The sequence below is a fragment of the Rhipicephalus microplus genome, chromosome 3 (genome assembly GCF_043290135.1).
Source record: "Rhipicephalus microplus isolate Deutch F79 chromosome 3, USDA_Rmic, whole genome shotgun sequence".
NCBI lineage: Eukaryota > Metazoa > Arthropoda > Arachnida > Ixodida > Ixodidae > Rhipicephalus > Rhipicephalus microplus.
Genome location: NC_134702.1, coordinates 193,339,060 through 193,364,129, shown reverse-complemented (window position 1 = coordinate 193,364,129; position 25,070 = coordinate 193,339,060). Strand labels below are relative to the sequence as shown.

At 43.1% G+C, this 25,070-nt stretch overlaps 1 long non-coding RNA gene across 1 annotated transcript in view; it reads left to right on the top strand.

Moving 5' to 3' along the window:
* The first annotated feature begins 3,042 nt into the window (after window positions 1-3,042).
* LOC142804081 (uncharacterized) overlaps window positions 3,043-25,070 on the top strand; it is a 46,208-nt gene continuing 24,180 nt past the window's right edge. Inside the window, exons 1-2 of the long non-coding RNA XR_012894457.1 lie at window positions 3,043-3,177; window positions 23,190-23,291. This is a non-coding gene — a long non-coding RNA (uncharacterized LOC142804081). The remainder of the gene's footprint in view (window positions 3,178-23,189; window positions 23,292-25,070) is intronic.

Here is a 25,070-nt window from a genome sequence, read left to right as displayed (position 1 = left end):
AGATGTTGTGGTTGGCAAAGCTCATCTATGAGTTCCCTGATAATAATGTGAAGGGCTAGCTTGAGCCTGAGTTAGTTCAGTGCCGTAAGATTGACAGCAATGCGTGTAGAAAATTGTGTACAGATCTTTATTGTTAACGGAATTGTATGATTGTAGTGATTAACGGAATTATAGTGAAGACGGCCAAGATGTCTTTAACTTAAAAGGTTGATTCACTAAAGGTCCATTCTACGCCAAACATTCTAGCTATTTTAGTGACCATCGCGAATATATCTGAAAAAAATTTTGCTGATTTACTGCAATGAAAACCGTGAAACAGTAGAAGATTTCCGAAAGAAAAAAAATTTCGGGCACGTAGTTGCCTTCTGAATTCATCGTAATCACGTGGTCTAACATAGATGTGGCACCACAATCAGGGCATGTTGGATCAAAGCCTTCAATCACTGGCTGTGACAATGAAGACGGGCATACAGCTACGATATAAAGCGTAATCAATTCCACCGTAAACGCGAGCGCTTCATCGTTCATGCAGGCTGCGTCTACCCATACGGCGTCCAGGTTTGAGCCGTAACATTGGTGTAAAGTTCTAATACGAGCTCCTCAGCATTTATTGTGGTGGTCGTGGTGCATGTTACGGGGAAGAGGAACCACCTCAGCTGGCATATTAGAGCTGGAGTTGTTGAAACCACATTTCAGCAAAAGAGGAAGAGCCCACGTTCCATCACATAATAGAAGAGGAGGCTCGGCGGGATTATTCGACACATATAGAAACTGAGTCATCGAGATTGAAAGATGTCATGCTTCGTAATTAAACAAACAAGAGGTAGCTAGCCGAGGAGATGGAGGAAGACTGAGCTGCATGCCTTGAGAAGTGCAATCGTTCAGAGAACCAAGCAAAACGATGAGGTTGACCAGGTCACTCTCGCTACGAACACCCAGACATACCTTAGTTTCGCCACTACTAGTTTTTGGACACCCCTACAAGTTATACAGTGCACATTGTGACTATTAAAATTACGCTGACTGTTCCTCCACTTTTAAGGGGTTGATTGATTGATTGATATGTGGGGTTTAACGTCCCAAAACCACTATATGATTATGAGAGACGCCGTAGTGGAGGGCTCCGGAAATTTAGACCACCTGGGGTTCTTTAACGTGCACCCAAATCTGAGCACACGGGCCTACAACATTTCCGCCTCCATCGGAAATGCAGCCGCCGCAGCCGGGATTCGAACCCGCGCCCTGCGGGTCAGCAGCCGAGTACCTTAGCCACTAGACCACCGCGGCGGGGCTTTTAAGGGGTCGGGCTCTCTCCCTAGTGGGCTCCGATTTTTAGTTACTATGTGTTCTAGCGCAGGACCTAATGGCTCTTAGTAAAGAAACACATAAAAAATTAAAAATTTTCGAGGCATTTTAAATTACCGGCTGTCTTCGGCTCTCAAAACTACTACCCTGCCTACAATAATAAAAAATCTTCCCTCATTTCTTGCAGCCAACTTTGTGGACCCTGAAGTGGTATTGCGGATGTGGTCAAGAGCATTTATGCTTCTCACCGTGTTTCATGCAGTCGATCTCACTTGCATGTTATTTGTGGTCTAGTCACTAAAATGTCAATATTCTCTGGTAACGACAATCTCTCAGTAAAGGTGGCAATTTTTGGCATTTGGGGGTAGATTATTGCATTTATAGGCATAGTAACTTACAGCGTGGCGATCGAAATCATTGCTATACTATTGATGCCAAGGGTTTTTGTTCAAATAGGATACGTTTACTATAAACTACTAAGACAACTATAACTTTCTGTGTTTGCAAAAGTTTATGTACGATTTATTTTCGTAGCTCTCGCTGTCTAGGTGAACGCCTCCTCCTCGGTCACCTTTCGAATTAGTAGCGAGTTGCACAGGCTATTGCGTAGGAACGTCGCGCTTCCCTTGACGCTGTCGAGCAAAAGGTACGTGCGAGTGCGCCATACCGAATGCGTTGTTCCAACGAACGCTAAGCGTTCACGGGAACTTCTAATGGAGTACTCACAAGCTGGCTAGTAAGACCAGTGACACGGCGAGAGCAACAAATGTTTGAAAAATTCTCCTCAGCTGCTAAAAACTCTGCAAGGACTATTTATTCGAAATTTTCTAGCAGGCATGCTAATGCTCTTCAGAAAAATATTATATGAATAGTACGTTTCCGGGAGATAAAGTATGTGTTTTTCTTCTAAATATTTATGATACCTTCTCGACTTCTAAGTGCATATGTTGCATGGACTTGGAAGTACAAGTAAGATATAAGGAATTGTTTTGGCTGCAAAGGCATGGCCTTTAAAATGTACTGCTTGATTCAAACGCATTATTGTGGGGCGAAAAGCGAATATGATAGCTGCAATAGGTGGACGCGCAAAGAAATGACTGCTTCTGCTTTGTATGTTTCAATCTGCGTAATAATTTATTCCACTATCAGCATCCGCGGCTTCGGTGGCGCCAGCAAACATACATAGTGAAATAAGGGAGGAGAACCGGCTTTGAAATAAGTGTTTGTATGACTTGTATGACTACGGTTCTTGCAGTGACGGGCCGCTTATTTTAACCCTGAACAAAAAACGTTTTCTTGTGCAGTGGGAATTGTAAGACACCACTTCGATATCTTGCTCTGTTCTCTGTTTAGTCCGCTCGCAGGCCTGTAAACAAACAAAAAGAATACTATAAAATATTTCATGTTGCAGACTCTCTAGTGCTTATCGTACTAAATAATTCGTCAACCTTCACATCTCTATGGCTTAACTTTTTTGTAGTAAACTACATTATACACGTGCAAGGCCGAAAAAACACTGTTGTCAAAGGGCCAAGTACAGATACAAGTATACATAGGACAAAGATTACAACAGCGGACTAGCTGTCAGACAAAGTACCCAAAATATCTCATCCTTTGTTCTTCGCCGGCACGTGTGCACCCAAAATGATAAAAGAGCGAACTAAACACACTGTTTAGCGTCGAGCATGTTTTATTTTGTTTTTTAAGGCGCAGAGCAACAACAGAAAGGGGACGCTTGCCGAACATTCGAACGCACACCATACGTGGCTTAAAACCAACAAGGCAGTATTGTGTGCTTCACACGAAAGGAAGCACTTGCTGAAACCATGATGACCCCTTGGACCTTCCTTTTACTGCTTTTTGCTATACACGGTAAGCTTGCAGAAATTTCCAGCCAGTTACTTCTATATACGACAAAAAGATGAATCCGCAGTGCAAACGAGTAAAAGAAATATCGTGCTTGTCTGGCAAAAAAAAAGCAGCAATACTTTTTCGTCGATTCGTTAGGCAGAAATAAGGATTTTTTTCTTTATGCTCTTTTTCACTCAAGAAGACTCGAAAATGTTCTCATTCATTGGAACAATAACATTTAAATAGTTGGAATCTGATTCAGTTTACCAAGATGAAACATTTGCAAAAAGTTCTTTTTAGTGACTGGTATGCTACAAATGTGAAAGACCAATATTTTCGAATTCCGCGAAGAAGATACTGTGACTTTATCTATGAACGTACAGGTATCAGTTGTCTGTCATAAACCTTGATTGCATATGATACAAAGATATCCTACTTTTTTTGGGAAAATCGGATTTTTTTCAGAAACGCTTGTGGCAAACCCATGGCTTAAGCTTAGCTGTCGTCGACGAAGGTTTTGCTCAGCGACGGTGCCCGCGTTTCAACACGTTTGAAACCTCAGGAATAGCCAATTTAAATAGACCTATAGGTTTAAAAAACAGGTACAAAAACATATATACATAAGCCTCCACAAGTCCATGCCTTGTAATTATGTAACGGCTGTCATGCGGGAAAATTTGGAATTAGAAATATTTGAAAAAGACGAACATCTGAATGAAGAAACGACGAATGAGAACGGGTTGAAGTGATAGGCAAGGACTCTACCCTTCACCCTTGTACTACCGGCTGGCCATAGCAAGTCATGACTGCTCGTCACATCAGGAATAGCTCGATTGTGTAAGTTGGCTTCACTTTGCGTGTGTTTTTACACTTACAAATGAATAAGTGTGGCATAGAGTATTTGGCCTAAATACACATGGCTTACGAGAACAACGAAGCAATGCTTTCAAGCTTTCATTTTCAATATATTTTGTAACAGTATTGCTCATTTCACTGCTATCGATTACAGGTATCCATTCAACTGCCGAGGAAAAATACACGCGTTCCAACAACATTTTTCCCCACGTCCCCGCTGTGATCCTTATTTCACTCTTGTGTTTGCGCAAAATGTTGGCCGGCACACGACCACCTTTCGCTGAAAACCATTACACGAATGCAGGTAGTCCGCAAATGGCCTGTAACTTTGCTTCTTTGAACAATCACACTCATGATGCAGAAGCACATGAGCAACTGCGTAGTTTTTCAAGAAGTTGCTTGTGCCATGCATTTTGTTTTTCTGCGCTCGTGAAGCATCACTTCTAACTGCGTCGGCACCACCAGGCAAGGGTGTGAGAGCCGTCTGTGTGGACAAACGCTACTATTTTGCCTATGATTGGAGATGTAGTTCCTACACACGTGGGCAGTCCACACAATATTCAGACGTACATTATAAATACCAATAACACATCCATTTTTCCATCTGTGATTCATTGATATATAGGGTTTAACGTCCCTATGTATGTAGCCTTTTGCTTTTGCTTCGTTTTTTCTGTTGCACGTACAGAAAATAAATAAATCTCTCAAATCTCAATCTCAAAACCACCATATGATTATGAGAGACGCCGTAGTGAAGGGCTCCAGAAATTTCGACCACCTGGGGTTCTTAAACGTGCACCCAAACTTTCATCTGTGATAGTTGATTGAAATGAAGCGGGCTGCACAAGAGTGCCACGTATGTGCGCTTGTTACCTTCAAGACCAGAGGTCTATGCACTGAGCGTAATGAAATAAATTGCCCGACAGAGAAGAAAGACCCGCAAGCGCATCGGCAGGAAGTGCAATGACCAGTTGCTAGAAAACTGGCGCGATGCCAGCTTGGTTGCACAATTATTATGTTGGAGGAGTAGCAACTCCGGCACCTTCCTATGTGGTACTGCTTCTGTGAAGCGAATGCTGTATCGCGTGCATCCAGGCAGTCTGCTATATTTGAGTTTGTCACGACACGCGTTCATGCAGTTGTTACAGTCAGTGCGCTTTGGTATACACGCTCCACGATGACTTTATTCCAACATGGCAAGTTTTTTAAGCAATACTTTAGGGTTGACGTCGAACATGACCTATTTCGGATCATTTGCATCACCTGTCTGAAAGTGTAGCCCAGATTTCTCTGCGTCACTGAATGTGATAGTCTGATTTCACTGGTTTTAAGAGCGTACACGATTAGCGGTAGACGTGTGTGCCCTCTACATTATGCCATCCTTCAGTCTTTGGATAATCAGTGTGATTTCATTCGCAACCTGAAGGACCTATTTCGAGCCGCTAATAGAACCGCTTCTCCGTTAAAAAATTTATTTCGTTTAGTCAAAGACGCACGCTCTCACATGCACTGGTTGTTTTTTGAAATTGACAGCGTTCAGGAATTCCGTCTTCTGCCATTGTTGCTACATGCGTTACATCACCGCTACATTTTTTGCGAAACATACGATCGTACAACAAACGCCCTTCTATCCTCGGCTTGTATGTCTTACGTAAAAGATTTTTCCATGCGGTTCAGGTTAATCTATGTGATAAGCCCGTAGCCTGATATCACAGCTGCTTGCCCAATCATAGGTAGGTAGTTACACAAGGTCCTTGCAAAGTGCTTAGGGCTTGCAAGTCTCATTATGAGTGCAGAGGACATTTTTCAGCATTTAAGCAAAAAGTAAAGTGGGGTTGTTGAAAGTCGCAACAGGTGCCTCTTTAAAGCTGCCTCGATCATACTGTTGCTAATGCCCGTTACAGCTTGCGACTTTGGCCGAATATCACCGCCGATGATAAGCAAAATTGGCAAGAGCGACACACACAATAGCAAAAAAATAAAAACAAAAGCATGGTACTAAGCTCCAAGCATCGAATTGATGAAAGCAGGTGGCCAATGTATGCTAAATATTCAAAACGCTGAGAAATACTGTACTTGCGCATTTGTTACGCGTACTCTTTTTTCACTAATTGCAGCCCTCAATTAATCACGCGCTGTCGGGCTGATTAGCGAAATTTGCAGGAAGTTCTTTTCCAAATTTCTTCATCAAAAGTTATCTGTGATAACAATCAGCAAGGCACAAGGATTTTGAAAATATTGTATGATATGCCAGTGGTTCTTCATCGCCCATTTCAGATAAATAATGATAGACATTCAACTTCTTTGCAAAAATACGTGTATGATAAGTCGACGTCTTCGAAAATGCCAACGGCCCATCGCTCCACGAAACGTCATCGTCACGGCTCGCTGCTGAGCAAATCATGGTTGCGGGCATGTATTTAGGAGCTCCCTCTAAAGATATTCAATTTTGTGTGTGTTTATATACGCACACCAATAGAGACCTTCAACAAACGGATAGAAAAAGTCTAGCCCCCCTAAGAAAACAGTCGAATCCTACAAAAGCGCAGTAAAAGGCGGCGTAGTTTTAACACTCAGGTGTGCATTGCAAGATTGATAGGGGTGCCTAAAATTGGTTGTGGCTTAACGCTGTTACGCCTGGGTGTGTGTAGCGAAAACTATACGGTTATTTTTATTGTTTGTATTAGTTTTCTGTATGGTTACGCTTCTCGAGGCATTCAGCTCGATCTTACTCCGTCTCCACGGCTTTCTGTCTCCTCTTGGTTTGGTTCTGATGACAAAGCCGGGCATCTTCAAATATCTTTGAGTCAATTTCTTATTTCACTACAACCACAAGTGGGTGGTCAAGCCCATTGAAATACCGACGTAGAAATGGCGCACTCTAGATTCCTCTAGTGGGTCTTAGAAGTGTCCTAAAAATAAACGTGGACATGCCATAGTACACTAGTCCTGCTGTCTACGCCTAGCTGCACATTGCTATGTTCCTTGTAGTATTGCAGATGGCAATGACGTCAACATTATTCACCAGTTAGAGAAAGTTACTTTGAGACAAACCACTTTGAAAGTTGAGATTGTTTATTCCTTCCGTTTCTTTTTTCCTTCGAGATACTGGGCTGGTTTTCAGCCACAGGAGCGTTTGCGAGGCTGTATGCTGTTTCCTACGAGAAACGAGACGAATTTAATCCTCTGCTCGGCGAAGTCTCGACGGTACGTCGAGACTTAACGTAGGGTCAGGCCAGTACAGTCGGGCATGCTTGAAGAGCGGCTGATTCTATCGTGATGTGGTTTGTGGGCGAGCAAGCCAGAGGAGTTTCCGTGCAGCATCGGTTCTAAAATGCGGTAGTAGCAGTTCATCGTTTTCAGCGTGGGCTGTACGAGCAGCTTGATCGGCGCGCCGTGCCGATGATTCCGCAGTGACTGGGTAACCACTAAAATGTAATTTGATGCCTTTTTTGAGTTAAGTGGTGGAAGCCTCTGCTGTTTCTAGTACCAGCTTATTGCTCCTGCGATTCTCGGCGTGAGGCTGATATAAGAAACTGCAGTGCAGCCTTGAAGTCGCAGAAAATAGTGCACTTGCGTGTAGGTGTATCAGTGATGAATTATAACGTGGTACGAAGGGCTGCCCATTCTGCTGCCGTTGATGTTGTTGCGTGAAATGTCTTGAATTGAATTGTCGTGACCAACCAAGGTATCACAACTGCTCTTGTTGAGTCGTTGAACCGTGCGGATTTGTCAGTGTATATGAGTATAGTCTAGGTATTTTTCATACAAAAGAAGTTGTGTGAGCTCCTTAAGAGCCGGTGACGACAAATCAGTTTTTTTTTCTGGACGCCAAGTATTGTAATATTATTACTTGGTTGAGCGAAGCAACATGGAGGAGTCACAAGTGTAGCGGCATGTTAGAATAAAGTTGGCATTGCCTCACCATGTGCGCTCACTGTTTTGCAGTAATATGTGCGTGGTAGGTCCGCTGGTAGGGAGGCTAGGTGATGGCGAGGAGTTTGAGTGAGGTGTTGTATATGTGCCCTGAGCACTTCAACACCAATGTATGTCATGATGGGGCAGTTCTTTGTGATGGTGATAATCGTAATTGTTGATCCACTTTGAGGCACTCCTAGACATATACGCAATGCTTGATCCAGGACACTGTGAAACATTCATATACTTTTAAAACAAATATACGTAGATAGCGAATTCTTCACACCAAGAAGGTGGTGAGAGCATTGAATGCTATACTCAGTAGCTAAGAATTTTGTATCGAACACTTCATTGGATATCTTAGGCAAGCAAGCATTTGTTCGGCAGGAAAAGTGATATATGAAACAGTGATATCGTGGGCGAAGGCGTTTGTAGTTTTATAATTTAGAATTGATTTTCCTCGATAAAGCGTTTTCAGAATAGATTAATAGTGTAGCAGCCTCCCCAAATAAAAATGTTGTTGATGTGAATACATGATTTTACGAATTTTCTGCACAATAAAATTGCAATAAGGTACAAAAAAGTTGACCGACATCGAAGGTTAGAACAGCCTGAAATTGACCTCGTACTTTCTCAATGACACAAACTTCCTCTTGCTCTTCATAATAGTCACTCCTAATTATATTGACCTCAGAACTCACAACCTCCCTGTCTTTCTTTCTTCTTCCTCCTCCTAATTATGCCACCTTCGTTGATGAAAGCAGCAGCCATAGTGCGAAATCGGAGGGCAAGCTGCCTCAAAAACGGTATTTGTCTGACTGAGTTTTCGTTAAACTGACGTGCTCGGTGTTTCTGCACTCTAAATGACTATTGTCTGTGGTATTGCGACAATTAAATCTTTTGTGAATGCAGCAATCACTTCTGTAATAAGCGGAGTACTGTGCAGCCGTTAGCACCTCTAACTTGAACGCTGCGACGCGTGGCCTTGCTCACTGAAACTGATTTCAGCGCCGCCAGGCACTTCAACTGATATGGTTGCTGCAGTTGCCGATAGAGAAAGCACGTTTCGGTTTCACTAGTTACTTTCTGTTTCCTGTCGGCCTGACCGGCGGGTCGTGTTCTCTGATTTCGCATCCCGTTTGGCCATTTTTCGCTCTTGGCTAAGCCATCGCATGTGCCCATGGCGTTCGTTGTAGTACAGTTATCTCGACAATGAACCAATGCGTACGACAGCTTACGGAACTTTCCAGTTTGAATTTTCAGCTGCTACTTAAAAGAAATGACGTGTATAAAAAGAGACCAAACCCACGTTCATGGCGCTTGTAAAAGTTTCACAATACTTTTGAAATGCAGGGGCGTTGTTTAGGTTCTGATTCAATATTATTCAGACAGCATGAATTCATCTGTTCTCGCAATTTCGATTGTGGCTTCCTGCTTTGTTCACGCTACGTGAAAAATGTAGTCTTGAAGTGCAAGAGTTTCGCGGGTAAGAGTACGTGGGCTTTAATGTCGCCGAACCAAGGTTTGTTTACAAATATGCGAAGAAATTAAGCTTTCATGCGATAAATACTCACGCGAATTGCTTTCTTTGCAATGTATCCACGCGTCTTTCTTGCAGAGAACACGCACAAACTTTGCGCTCCAAGACCACACCTTTCGTGTTGCGTAAACCTAGCAGGAAGGCACACTCTAAATTTCCAGAACAATTCAATCCACGCTGTCTCAAAATTGTTGCATCAGAACATGAACACTGCCACAACATTTCAGGTTTATTTATTGCGCAACATTTACGAACATATTTGGAACCATGTTAAGAAACCCCAAGTGGTCGGAATTCCTGGAGCTCTTCACTATGGTGCTTCGCACGTTAAAGAACCCCAGGTGGTCAAAATTTTCGGAGCCCTCCACTACGGCGTCTCTCATAATCAGAAGTGGTTTTGGGACGTTAAACCCCACAAATCAATCAATCACTATGGTGCTTCTCATAGTCATATGGTGGTTTTGGGACGTTCAACTCCACATCAATCAATTAAATCAAATCAACTTTCATAGACGCCATGAAATGCATTTGCTCTGCTTTTCATACATGTTACTTTTTAAGCAACAGCTTAAAACTGAAACTGGAAAGGTGCGTCAGCTTTCGCACGCAATTGTTCATCGTCGAGATAAGTATACGACAACAAATTCCTTGGCTGCGCGATAACGTAGCCACGAGCAAAAAGTTGCGAAAATGGGATGCGAAGTTAGTGCATTCAACTCGCGAGTGAGGCAGTCTAGAAACAAGAATTTACTAGTGAAACCAACACGCACACCATCAACCGATAACTGCAGCAAGCATATCTGCTTTAACGCTTGGCAGCGCTGACCTCATTCCAAGCGAGCCGGGGCCACACGTCGAAGCTTTCGAGTTGAAAATGCTGACGCCTGGACATCTTCAGCTCTTTCCCGATTATCGTAATGAATACAGTAGGCTTCCTATCTCTGTGACTTCATTTTAAGTGAGGTGACTTTGGTGGTTCTATAAGGTCGGTCATTACAAGGTAGTTTTAAGACGTTAAACAACAGATATCAATCAGTTTCAGTGATGCAGATTGACCGTAACCAGAGCCGACAAATGTTGCGTATTCAATTGTACAAGCACATAAACACACACGAAAAGAACATTCCCGCACATTTGCATATTCCAAGGCGAAATACACAAATAATTAGCACCATTTTTCTACTCCTGCCCTTGTCCACCAAAAATGAGGACTAAGGTAGCAACTCGGTGTAGTTTAAGGTCAATATTTTTTCTGAATAGCAAATAGTTCTAAAGCGGGCGCCTGCTTACTCTCTGGAAAACAGGCCATACACAAAACAAACACAAATTGTACTGTCGAACTCGCTTAAACAAAGCACTACTTGCAAAGATGGCTATCCTTCGCAGTGTTCTGTTGGTTCTCTTTTAAATATAGAGTAATTAGACAGAATCTTTGTGGTCTGCTTCTTTCACATACCAAAACCACAAAAGATTGATATGTAAGAACAAAGAAATATGTGAACAGTGTATAATTATTTTACACTCATTTTATCGGTACATCAGGTGAAAAGCAGATTTTCAGTGTTTTTTCTGTTTATTGAAAGACGACTAGCAAATACTTTCATTTATTGAAACGGCAATTTTATAGTTTTAATGTATAATACAGTCCATTGGCATTATTGTTTCTCAGGACCTGAGGACCTTGTTTCTTAAGGACTGTTACGTTTGCAACATCAACGACAGATATCTTTACCCGCTGCCGCGGCTCAACGCTTAGGGTGCCGAACTGGTTACCAGAAGGCCGCGGAATTGAATACTAGCCGATGTGGCCGCATTTTCAATGGAAGCGGAAGTGCTTGAGGCTCGTGTGTTGAGATTTATGTTCGTCTTATAAAAACCCAAGATAGTCAAAATATCGGAGCTCTCCACTATTTCTCATATTCACATAGTGCTATTGGGTAGGTAAGCCCTAAAAATATTATTATTACAATATTTTACAGCTTGAAATCTTCAACACACGAATGGAACCGCACTCATGTACGTGGAGAGAACAAAGTTCTGTTATAGACGTTCCGTAGATTACATAAAATGATAACATTTACACTGGAAGCTTTTAATTTTTTTGTAAACACTTCTAGCAGCTTAGCGGCAAAAACATCGGGCTCCTGAGATCGTTCACGCGACTTCGATTCCCGACGACCGCGGCATGCAGGGCACAGGTGTGCAAGTTATAACAATTTAAAATTATTTCAGTTTATTTGCTAAAAAAAGCTCGAGGTACAGCGCCACACAGCGTTAATGCTCTATTGCGGAATTCACGCCACCTAAAATAAATGAAAACATGAAATAAATGAGCTTTTTGTGCCTCAAGAACTGAAACGCACACACGATAATTTCACTTGTATATATGTAAGTTGACAACCCTGTTTCGTCATGCTTCGCAAGCGAATAATTTTAAATTAGGCATAGTAATTCGCCTAATATTGAACAGTTATTTTTATTCCTTTGGCAACACGTTTTCATAGGGGCTCAGAAACGCAGTCATCTTACATTCTCTACTCTCTATATAATGACATTTGCACGCATCCGGCAAAGCTCCTAAAACACTTCAATACAGCCTTGACAAAGTCGCTTTCTGAAAGTGTGAAATTTAGGACCTTTGCAGTAGGCACACACCGGCCACGTGCTTAACCAAGATATGAAACGTGTACATTTTGATGCAAATAAATTTAGTTGTTTTCAACTCATTTCTAGCTCCCACATTTATTGTTGGTTTCAGGTTACTATGATGCCAATTCGCATGGTCTGCTCAGCAGAACATATTTGTGACAAAGTTTTGTGGAAGACTCATTTTTTCTTTTTTCATTCACACAATTTTAAGGCTTCAGTACTACAAACCAATTTATATAAATGACACCAGTTAATTCAGTAATTTCTGTGGTGCGACATCAAGGAAGGCTAAAGTCGAAATAATGCTTCTATAGGTGTCGAAAATGAGTGATTGAGGACGTTCCAAACGCCAACAAAATGCACTGGCAGCGGTCTAGAAAATGAGAAACTATTACGAAAAAAAACCATGATCCTCGTAACCAAAGGGACATCCTGGAACGCAAGCCCGAAGATGTAAAATGGCCTCAGATCAAGTATTCACTATTACTCAAACTATTAAATGCCGAAAACATACAGGCAGGTTATAAGACAGAATATTATGACAATAGTGCGGTTATATTGCTCGTGCAAACAAAGATAAATCTCTTGGCAACAAGATTACACTGTTTTTGATGGGCTGCGCTCTACCAAAGCCCCTATCTCTGTTGCAACGTAGCACCAACTACCGGTTAGTAAAGCGAGTAAAAGGTGGGCCATGGAGTTTTGTACAATAGATATTAGAAAAAAAATCACATGCTACGATCATCCAGCCACCATGGTAATGATCGGTAGTACTCGGATTGGCCTAAACTTGGTACTGGTGGCTTCGAACGCACTAACAGGCATGCTCAGCGTTGACTTTTTGCGCTTATTTTGTATGAACAAATATAATGAACTGAATTTCTTGGGCAGATGGGAATCCTTTAGACCAAAATTCTTAATGTGGTCATATTGCTACGTAGCTGACGTATCAGCGGTCAGAAGACGACAACGAGGAAGTGGTCTGTAGGTGGTGCGTGCTGTCTTCCTTCTTAGTCGACGCGATACGCATCAGTTCAAATATAAATTTTAAATAGACACGCCTCGTGTCATTTTTACGTAGCATCTTTGTGGTGGAGGTGCTGGGTAGGAGAGAAAATGATCACGTCGTCCAGGTAACACAAACATGTCGACCATTTGAATCCTTGTAGGAGAGTGTCCATCATTCTCTCGAAGGTCGCAGGAGCGTTGCAGAGCCCGAATGGCATGACCTTGAATTGGTAAAGATCGTCAGGGGTAACGAAGGCGGTTTTTTCTCGGTCCATGTCATCTACAGCAACTTGCTAGTAGCCAGATCGGAGGTCGAGAGATGAAAAGAAGGTGGCACCATGGAGGCAATCAAGGGCATCGTCAATACGTGGTAGAGGGTAAACGTCTTTTTTAGTAATTTTAATGAGGTGGCGATAATCAACGCAGAAACGCCATGAGTCGTCTTTCTTTTTTACTAATACCACGGGAGATGCCCAAGGGCTCGTTGATGGTTTGATTACGTTTTTCGTAAGCATTTAGGCCACTTCTTTCTGAATCACTTCTCGCTCGGACGCTGACACGCGGTACGGCCGACGGTGAATGGGCGCAGAGTCATTAGTGTCAATTCCTTGAGTGACAATTTTAGTCTGGCCCAAAGGACGATCGTCGGTGTCAAAAATGCCACTGTATGAGGCCAAAACTTGGCAGAGAGCGTCGGCCTGGTGAGGCGACAGCTCCGATCCAATCATGTTTCGAAAAATACGATCGTCTGAGCTGGGTGACCGTGAGACTGCGCTTCTATCAAGAGCAGATACAGCGACAACACTGACATCGTCCTCTGTTATGGCAGTTAGCTGGGCTAGAGACATCTGGCAGGGCAACACTTGAGGGGTGAAACCGAAGTTAATGTTTCACCCCTCACGATATAATCACCGTCAGGAACGCGAGGGGTCGATGACAAAGACACGTACGTGACGGCTCGAGGTGGCAGGCGAACGAAAGTGGTTGGGCTCAAGCGGCTGGTGGGCTTTGCAGAGTAGTCGACAAAGATTGGTAGATCAAGGCTGAGGGTACCAGACGAACAATCAATTAAGGCCGAGTGTGCCGAAAGGAAATCAAGGCCAAGTATGAGGTCATGAGGGCAGCAGGCTAGCACGGCAAAAAAGACCGCGGCGTGACGACCGGCAATGCTGACACGAGCAGTGCACATTCCGATTACTGGTACAGTACCGCCATCGGCAACACGTATTGCCTGCGTCGTAGATGGCGTCATATTCTTCTGTAAGCGTCAGCGTAGAGAAGCGCTCATAATAGACAGGTAGCACCTGTGTCAATGAGGGCGGTCACAGGAACATGGTCGACTTGTACTTCATGCAGGCTATGGTGCGTGGGAAGCGTCAGTAGAGGATTTTCGGCCGTCATTGGTATTGCAGCTTCACCCCTATAAGCTGCAATATCTAGTTTTCCTGCTGCGGTCGTCCAGAGAAGCTCGGCGATGAAAAGCGCCGAGGTGGCGGAGAGCGGGATTGGCGACGTAGCGGTGACGGGGAGCGAGAGCTGCGGCGACCGGACGAAGGAACATCAGGGTAGCGGTGACCGGGCAATGGGGCGTCAGTGGAAGGCTCGTAAGATGACGACGAATAGAAATTGAAGGGCGCGGCGACTGAACGTCGAGGGGTCGTCGGATGCATGAGCGCCGAGGTAGAGAAAGTCTGACGTGGTTGGTTTGACCAACGGCAGCGGCAATAGCGAGAAACGTGCCCAGGCTGGTGGCAGGAAAAACAAATAGGCCAGTCGTCGGGTGTTCACCATTCCGAAGGGTTACGGGAGGACATTGTTGGAGGTGAACGGCGAGCGTGTCCTCGGGAGTAGGACGGCACTTCAGGGCGAGTCAAGGGACATGCTGATGGAAGTCCGAGGTTCGCAAACTTCTGCCTCACTACAGCTTGCATTAACGCCACTGACGGCTGTGGTTGGTCAGAGGCGAGCGTTGCGAAAACGGGTGGCTGAGGAGGAGCCGGACAGGCGGCTTCGATTTCCCGACGAACAATGCGTGTGACGTTGTCATACGTGGGGGACTGGCGGGCGGCTTCACATGATGAGGTTGCGGCCGTGTTGGGCAGCCGGGTGAATCGCTGAGTAATACGGCGGCTCTTGGCTTCTTCGAACCGCCGGCACTCTTTAATGATGGTGTCGATGGTGGCAACGTTGTTGTAGACTAGAAGATTAAATGTGTCGTCTGCTATGCCTTTCAGCACATGGGCTACTTTCTCCGACTCACTCAAGTGCTCGTCAATCTGGCGGCATAGGGCGATGCCGTCGTGAATGTACGCGACGTACGACTCCGTCGACGTCTGTGCACGAGCCGCCAGTTGATTCCAAGTGGGTCGCCGTTGCTATAGACTACGCGACTAGGTATGCCATCACTCGAGCGCTCCCCACCAGCACCGCTACTGACGTTGCGGACTTTTTGCTCCACGACGTCATCCTACACCATGGCGCTCCTCGTCAATTACTCACAGATCATGGCCGCGCATTTTTGTCCCGTGTGATCGACGATCTTCTGCGCTCTTCTTCGACGCACCACAAGCTGACCACTTCCTACCATTCCCAAACAAATGGCCTTACCGAACGACTAAATCGGACCCTAACGGACATGCTCGCGATGTATGTGTCCTCCGACCACCATGACGGGGACCTGGCGCTACCTCACGTGACCTTCGCGTACAATTCTTCGCGCCACGACACTACTGGTTATTCACCCTTTTATTTGTTTTCTGGCCGTGATCCGAAGTTACCACTCGACACCCTACTTCCAACCACTACAATGCCGTCAACCGAATATGCACGCGACGCTATTGCTCATGCCGACCACGCACGTCAGATCGACCACTCTAGAATTTCGGCTTCGCAAGCCACCCAGAAAACCATCTACGTTAGCCGGCATGCTGACGTTCACTTCTCACCCGGTTCTCTTGTTCTCCTGTGGTGCCCAGTTCGTCGAGTTGGCTTATCAGAGAAGTTGTTGTCTCGCTACATGGGTCCTTACCGCATCATCCGCCAGGTAACCGACGTCACCTATGACATCATTCCTGCATCTGAGACCACACGCCTGCCTGCAACCACACCCAGTGATGTTGTGCACGTCAGCAGGCTAAAACCTTACCACCTGCCTACTGAAGACCGTAGTTAATGTGCACCGAGACGGCGCTTTTACCACGGGGGGGGGGGGGGGGTAATGCTACGTAGCTGACGTATCAGCGGTCAGAAGACGACAACGAGGAAGTGGTCTGTCGGTTGTGCGTGCTGTCTTCCATCTTAGTCGACGCCATACGCATGTGTCATTTTTACGTAACAATATTTTCTATAGCGTCGAAAATCCTAGAGAGCTTATATTTTAGTGCACGTTAAACAAGAACCCTTCACTACAGCGTGGCTCACAATCATACATTACACTCGGCGTGTGCCTCTTAAAACTAATATTAAGTGACTATTCAAACTAAGTACGTGTGACATGAAAAAATTTGCGTCATACATGGTCTGACTATGGGAAATAAATGTTTGCACTTGTCGCGAAGGCTAAGTGTTGAAATATATTTGTTAGGAATGCATTCACTGTTACTGGTCTCAGTACGTAAGAACCGCTGTAAGAGGTGTTTAACGTAAGCACTTGCTTTTACATAACCCTGGAGCTCTGTTGCATAATTATTGCTCTTACATTAGTTCAATACTGACGAATAAATATACAAAAGTAAACATCAATAAGGTACCTACACGATAGCGGTACGTAAGTATATACTACGTATATACTTTTTATCCAGCAGTGTGGTCGGCGGCATCAGACTGCTCATTGGCCATCTGAGAGGTTTCTTGGCCTGTCGTTCCTGCTGCAGCTAAAAATACAACTCGTAATTTCACTCGAAAACATTCGTTGTCTGCGTTAGTTGACGCTCGTTAGGCTGTTTGCTCGACATTGTTCCTACAAGAAGCAGACGGTCCACACACATGAGCAGCGGCTGCTGCAGTGCGGTCGAGAGCGGAGTCCACAAACTGACGCGAAAGGGTGCCACTCCAAGATGTCGAGACCACTATAGTAAGGGGTGGAAGGAGAAGTAAATCTGCAGCCATGGTGTAACGGTTAAAGTGTTCGGCTTTTGGCCCAAAGGTCTAGGGTTCGAACACGTTCATAGCGCTCACGTTTCGATGGAGGTTAAATAGTAGAGGTCTGTGTACTGTGCGATGTCAGGGCAGGTTAGAGAACACCGGATGCTCAAAATTTCTGGATCTCTGCACTATATGGCGTCTCTCGTAATCTGATCGCGATTTTGGGACGTAATACCCCATGTACTGTAATTGAAAAAAAAAGTGAGGGTAAAGAAGACAAATGGTGGGGTTGAGAAGCAGGAGAGAGCATAAGAAAAACAAATTGTAAGGACGAGCAGGAAAAAGGAATGGACTGAACAGTAATGTGATGCAAAAGAACGGTGCAGTAAATGAAAAAAGACAGAAAGCATACCATTCTAGAGCATAGAAATGGGTGGAATATAGGGATGAGGGTGCGGAATTCTAGCCAAGCCAGCCCCAGAATTCTTCCAACAGGCTCTGCAGGGATGAAGCCCGGCATTGCTTCGTTGAAGCCGAGCAATTTTTTTCGCATTGTTATCACCTGCATAGTCACATTTATGGCATGTCTCACCAGAACATTGCGAATACTACGAGGGATGCTTACATTTATCTGAACATTTTATTTTTCAACATTGCCTAACGTTCACGCCTCAATATCGAGTCATTCATTCTGCTATCGACTTGTTACTTGTTCCACATCACATAGTAAGTACGCAACTTGGCGTTCCAAAAGGTACTCTACCTAATAAATTACTTCTGTCATTGTGACGTAGGGTAGAAATTTTAAAAACTTAGAAAGTTTCAGCAATAATATTCACGGGTCAACTTTTCCACCACGTTTAAATTTCGATAATATAAAAACGAACGCAGTTAAAAGATGTCTTAGACATGAACTAGTTCGCACTGACATACCCGAACCGCTAAACTGGATTGGATATCCAGGCACTCCCGTATAGAACCATAAGTTTAATGCAAATGGGATTTTCAATTGTGTTCATGCCAGTTATAAGCTTGTATTTTGCTAATGCAGGACGATACACATCTATTTCTTAAACGATATTTTTTTCCTTGAGAGAGCAGCCTTTTAGGCAAGCTGGTCACTTGCGATATTAAAAGTAAATGCCGCCCCCCACCCACAGAACCACTGCGTATAAGAAGCGAAAGAGAACAAAATCAGCGGGAGGCAGGGAGGTTAATCAGAATTTGGAGCATCTGGTTTGTTACCCTGCGCTTAAAGAAGGGAGAATGGGAAATAAAGTTGGAAAAGAAAACAAAGAGTGAAGTGGACGCACGAACGAGAAAACAAAAAAGTATGAACTGGGGTGCTGTAGCCTAATAAATAGGCCAACAGCACGCAAAAGTTTCAATAAGGCCTTCACTAGAGCGTTTGTGCGTTATAGCGGAAGCTACGGTTGCTGCGGAAGCTACTTGGAATGAATTTTATTTTGCAGGGTAAACTTACAGTTATAATACATTACGAATAGCGCAGGCCTGTTTCTTTGAAACTGTCATTTTATTGTTGCAAAATGCGTCACCATTCATCATGAACACAATCAAGTTTAATCATAGGCCAGCTGTGGCTATTTAAAGCATTTGGGAGAACCAGTATGCTATATCACGGGCGTTAGCCGACGAGATTGATGTGTGCCACTAAGCGTTAACCTGCGTACATGTACGTGACAGTAATACCTTATAATAGGCGAATGATAACCTAACTTTACGGAAGTGATCAGGAAAAAAACATGGTTGATCCCTCCATAATAACACACAAGTGTGAGGCGTAGCTTCACATAAGTAGTTAATTCTTTCTGGTAAGTTTATTTTAGAGAGCACGCGCAGTATTTGTTGGTCTTAAGCGTTCCTGACACCATTTGTCCAGTGATGAAAAAAGGTTTTATTATATTTTGAAGTGTTCGCGTGATTAATTTTTTTATTGTAGCAGTGTGTTTTGATTCTTAGAGCCTACCATATGATTGAGTAAAAAATATATTGCTGCTGCGCACTAGTGTTTTCAAGCCTGAAGTGAGACTGCCTTGGGGTGTCCTTTCTTGTCTTGTCTTGTCTCCTAGGAGATTTTGGCTCATACCCACATGGGGGATTGGCCACACTGTACCTCTTGATAGATCATTTTTTATAACGCTTGCTAAAAAAAGAAATTAGATAGAAACAATAATATAGTTCCTTTGAAAAAACGTGAAAAAATTGCAGAAGAGTACGATAAACCAGAATGTATAAAACAAATTAACAAGAATGAGGAAGGGGAAGAAAGAATTTGATATATCTGGCAGTACCACTAGCAGCGTATCCTTCCGGTTGCCTGAATAAATTTATGTAGCGCTGAGAGAATAGCACTGTGGCCCACACTCAACTGACTGGCTCCGAACGATAATAGGGTGGATGTATTGACTGGCAATTCGAGCATACCAATCGGTCTTTCAAGAATTATTCGGCGCAGTGAGGCGAAGAGGCGGCATGTGAGAAGAAAGTGATCTATTGTTTCCGGTTCATTACAAAATACACATAGGTTAGTTAATGAAAATCCTGATTTGTTGAGATAAAAATTTAACAGAGGAACTCTACAGCGAAAGCTTGTGAGGGTCACCTCACATTGACGGGAAAGGCATTTTGCGGTGTTCCATGTGAATTGCAAGTGCCGAAATTCTTCAGATTGTAGAAGCGACGTTTCGTTCATTTTTAAGATTAACAGGCGTTTGAATCGATCGGCAGTAATAAAAGGAAACTGTAAAGTTACTAGCACCACCGGGAAATTTAAAGATGCCAAAGCGAGCGAATCAGCAATTTCATTTAGTTCAATTCCAGCATGCCCGGGGACCCAAATAAACCGAACTTCTGATAGGCTATGCGGTACGAGAGACCAAAATATCCTGAGAAGAGGAGACTTCTTTGCGGACGTTAGATGTGTACATACAGACAAAGCATACGAAAAAGTAATAGCTTTTGATTGCTGATAACTTAGTTTTCGAAGAGCCAATGTATTAGCCAGGAATTCTGCGAGATAAATTGGTGTGAAGTCAGGCAATCGAAGCGCAAAAGACCAATTAAGCTGATGAGAAAAAATACCTACTCCAGCCTTCTGAAGATTTTGCGTTGCGTCCGTCGAAATTACTACGTATTTAGGAAAATGACTTTAGATGGTCTTGAAGGAGGCCCTCCAGAACATGCTTTGGAAGTAACTTGGCATTTTTTGGAAAAATATCATCGAAAATTAAGTCAACTGGCACCGAGCATTGGGTTTGGGGAGTTAAATGCCGGAGGGAAACGTGAAGATTTGATAACAGAGACTCGACGAAATTGACTTGGGGTCTTTGATAACGAGACCACGGGCGCTGAAAGAAAGAAACTGGATGTTTGATGAAAACTGTCTGAGAACAGAAGAGGGGTGCATCGTAAAGTTTTAAACATGTTTGCACAGTAAGCTGTCGAAATCTAGCATCAAGTGGAATGATTCTAGCTTCCAAATAAAGCACGCTATTCGCTACACACCTAGGTAGCCCGAGACACAGCCGCAGAGCTTGCCTTTCTAGCAATATAAGTGGTCATAATTTGTACTCAGCATTTCCAGAAAACAGAACGCAGCCAAACTCCAGAATTGGGCGTACGTAAAGTTTATATATCATAAGTAACGTATCCCTGCGCATCCCTGAATTCTTATTGCAAAACCGGCGGAGCAATTCTACAGCACTTTCTGCTTTACGGGTGTTTGATTCTATTTGTTGCTGCCAATTTAAATTGTCCACGTAAACAATACCAAGATATTTTAGCGCTGTTACTTGTGGAATCGGATCATTTCGATAATGCAGTGAAAGAAATACGGGAACGGATAGAGGGAATACAAGCAGAGCACATTTACTAACATTAAGTGAAAAAGAGAGCCCGCCAAGCCATACCTCAAGCTCACTCAAATATGACTGCAACATTTGATATAAACTATTCATATCTCGGGATGACAAGAAAAAAGCAATATCATCGGCGTAGACATAAAGAGGGACATTTTTATGAACGGGAATAGATGATAATAATATATTAAATAAAAGAGGTGACAGGACTGATCCTTGTGGAACACCTCTTGTTTGCTTATATGAGGCAGAAGTAATTCCCTTGTGGCAACAAAAGAATTGTCTCTCAAAGAGAAACTCCTGAACCCAAGATATAATGTACTTGGGAACCTCACAGTCCACTAATCTTGAAATTAATGTACTGTATTCCACACTATCGTAGGCTTTTGCGATAGCTAACGTGACCAATGCAGAAAGCTCACCAGATACTTTTGCAAGGCGAATTCGGCTTTCCGAATCAACATGAGCCGACCATATAGAGCACCCCTGTCTAAATCCTACTTCCCTTGGTGAAAGAATGTCCTGACGAGCGATGAATTTACTGAGCCTTCTATGAAGAATTCTTTCAATTATTTTAACTAGGTTTGAAGTAAGCGAAATTGGCCGAATGTTATCTAGGACACATCCGAGGCTTGGATTTTTTCGCAGCAACACAACTTTAGCAACTTTCCATGCGCTTGGAATTTGTGTGTGCTGTAAGGAGCAGTTAACAATATTCAAAAGCTCCTAGGAATGGGAATTAAATATTAATTTAATCATAGAGTTTGTAATCTGATCTGGACCGGGAGCTGCTTGCTTTACAGTTAGTATGACATCAGCCAGTTCAGCCATAGTGACTTCCTGAAAGTCCGAGGTTGCGCTTTTGAATGTCACAGGTCTCAAGCATGACGAAGCGAAACGCGCTTCAAGTCCTTTCGCGATGCCCTCTAACAAATCTGTTGTCTCTTTAGGAGACAGCACTACTGTATGCGAATATGCTGGTACCTTCGTCAATTTTTTGTTCCGTAGAAACCTGTACAGGGCAGATCTTTTATCGGGTTTTGATAAACGCGATTGTAAGTCAGAAATGTGTTTATCTTTAGCTATTGCAACTGTACGTTTAAACAGCGCTGCGTGGAATTTATAGTCAACGCAATTTTTCGGAGTATGGTTGTGGCGTAAACGTTTCCAAGTAGCCTTACGTCGCCTATACGCAAGCGTACAATCTTCATTCCACCAAGCTGAATTTGACGGTGTGCTGCCGTACTTAACAGAAAACTCTGCCGGCTGGATAGAGTCACTTAGACACGCTACGACTGAAGCAGCTCGTTGCTGTCCGACGCGTCCTCTCAATAACGAGAGCGCGGAGTTTAAAACAGTTTTATAAATTTTATAGTTGGTGAACCGTTGTTGCCGGATAGCAGAGGTAAGTTGTGGTAGCATTATTTCACAGGTAATTGGTACATGATCACTACTCGTCCCATTATCAAACGTTTCCCACGATGAAATCATAAACTGGCCACAAGAAAATGTTAGGTCTAATGTTGATGAGCTTATCCCGTGTAGAAAGGTTATTTGTCCAGAGTTATGGCAGCGAAAATTATTATCCTGCAACCTATTCCACAATCTTTTGCCACAGCCATCTGTTTTAAGCCCCCAAGAAGTGCGATGCGAGTTAAAATCTCCAGCCAATAAAATTGAATTTGACGAAGAATTCTTGATAACACAATCTAGGTGATCTGTGCGTCTTACTCCATTTGGAAAGTACGCATTATTCACGGTAATCCTGTTGGAGTTAGGTAACAAACAATCTATTCCTAACAATTCAAAATCCGGACAAATATGTTCAAAAGTTACAGAAACATGATGACACATTTTTGAAGATATTAGAACCAATAATTCACCTCCTCTACCTGGCCGATCCAGTCTAAATGTTCGAAAATATTTCAGAGTAAATGTTCGGTTTAGTGAAAGCCAAGACTCTTGAAGTAAAATTATATTAGGATTTGTTTGCTGTATGAGATAAATAACATCTATGTGAGATATGAGCTGTATGAGATAAATAAGCACCTCCTAAACAAAACTCGTAAGCATTGGTTTGATGTTCTTTTTTTCCTTTTCAGACGGCCGTCACGACGCCGTGCAGATATCCATGTTTGTTGCGATCAAGCTACAATCAACCGAGAGTACATGTAATTTATGAAATAGATGGGACGCCATGCCTTGTGAGTGCAAACTCTTGTTATTTGTAATCACGGTATAGATATTGAAGAAGAATGGCCGCATCATAGTATAGAGCTATCTACGCGTGCATGCAAAAAGCTGAGCTATAAAATAAGTTTATCAGAAAAGAAAATAAACTGACTTAGAAAGCTCTACGACTGCTCTATATTCTCTGCGCTCCACTGCTTCACATGATATTCAATGTGCGTCGTTCGATACTGTACTGTTTTGTACGTTTGAACTGTTTAACTTTTCTTCACTATGATTTACCTCAGGTCCCACAAAATCTATAGAAAATGCACCAAAACAAAATTGACAAAGCGTGATAAAGTTGGAACATGATAGGTTGCAGGTGTACTCAACGTAAACAAGCAGTATGTATGAATAGCACACACTTGTATAACAAACGTTGCCCTTTTTCACTTTCTCTGATGGCTTGAGCGGCAATGGTAGTCAAAACTGTGCAGACGCCTTTGAGCGGGACATTGTAGGTAAATGGCTTTCTTTCGGCTCTATTTGTTTTTGACTACAGCTTAGTTTTGGTGCAACAAGGTCGCTTCATCAAATGTAGAAACGTTTTATATATATCTCTGTGAAAAAATTCACAGTAACCAAGCTTGCTGCGCTTTCATAAGCTTTTAAATTATACTGCTTAAAGTGGCAACCTTCAGCCCACATTACTTGATGGTTAGATGTTGGAATTCTTTATATTGTAACCTTAGTACTTTGCGCATTACATTTAATTTTAACAAACTAATCGTCACGATCTAAGCAGATATATTATTTTTAAATAAAAAAACTACCTGCTGGGGAAAGGAAACTTTTTGTCTTGGAGGTGTTGCGCCAGGATAGATTTGACTAGCTGGCCACGTCGAAAAAGAAGCGAGCTGCATGACACGTGAGACGCGAGCCACAAGAAATTTCAGAACGGCCTAGTGCAAGCGTATGTTTATGCCGATGATATCGAGTTTTTGTTTTACAGCTGCACGTATACGGTCACATTATCGAAGTCTGCAGACGTATATGAACCCTCTAGAAGCGTGGTTAAAAAATAAACTTATCCCAGAATGTCAAAAAAGTGCGTTGGTAGTTTTTCCTCTGAGTGTTCTGACCCATATCGCTTTGCATTATCGGCAAAACGTTATCCAGCAGGTAGAATCTGTTAATTATTTAGGGATAACTTAGACTGGAAAACTTAATTGGAGTTCACATATAGAAATAATGGTTGCTAAAGGAACATGTGCACTGGAGATGCTTCGTAGACTCAGCAACAAACTTTCGGGTTTAGGCTATGATGTTCTCATCATGATTTACTGCATGTATATCCGCACGATATTTGATGATGGTGTTCCTCCAGAAGGACCATGATTGCAGTTACCAAAATACAATGCCGAATCCCCCCACAGATTTTTTACCTACACAGGTATGGTCTGGTACAGTCACCTTTATACCTCCATTTCAATGAGTGTGAACCTCTTGACCGTTCCTTTTAACGCACAGATTATTCACCAATCAGAGGAAAAGAGTTCTAGACGAACCGTTTCGAAGTTTGAGATTAAATTGATATCTTCCGGTTCTTTTTTCTTCTGGCGCTATCGTGCTGGGTTTTAGCCACAGGAGCGTTTGCTAGGCCGTTTGCGATTTCCTTCGGGAGACGAAAAGAATTGAATTCTATGTTCATCGTTAAAAAAAAGTGGTCGAAATCAAGCATATTCATTAAAATTTAACATTGCGGAATTACGAACATTTCCTTTTAAACAGCAAGGCACCTTTCGTTTCTG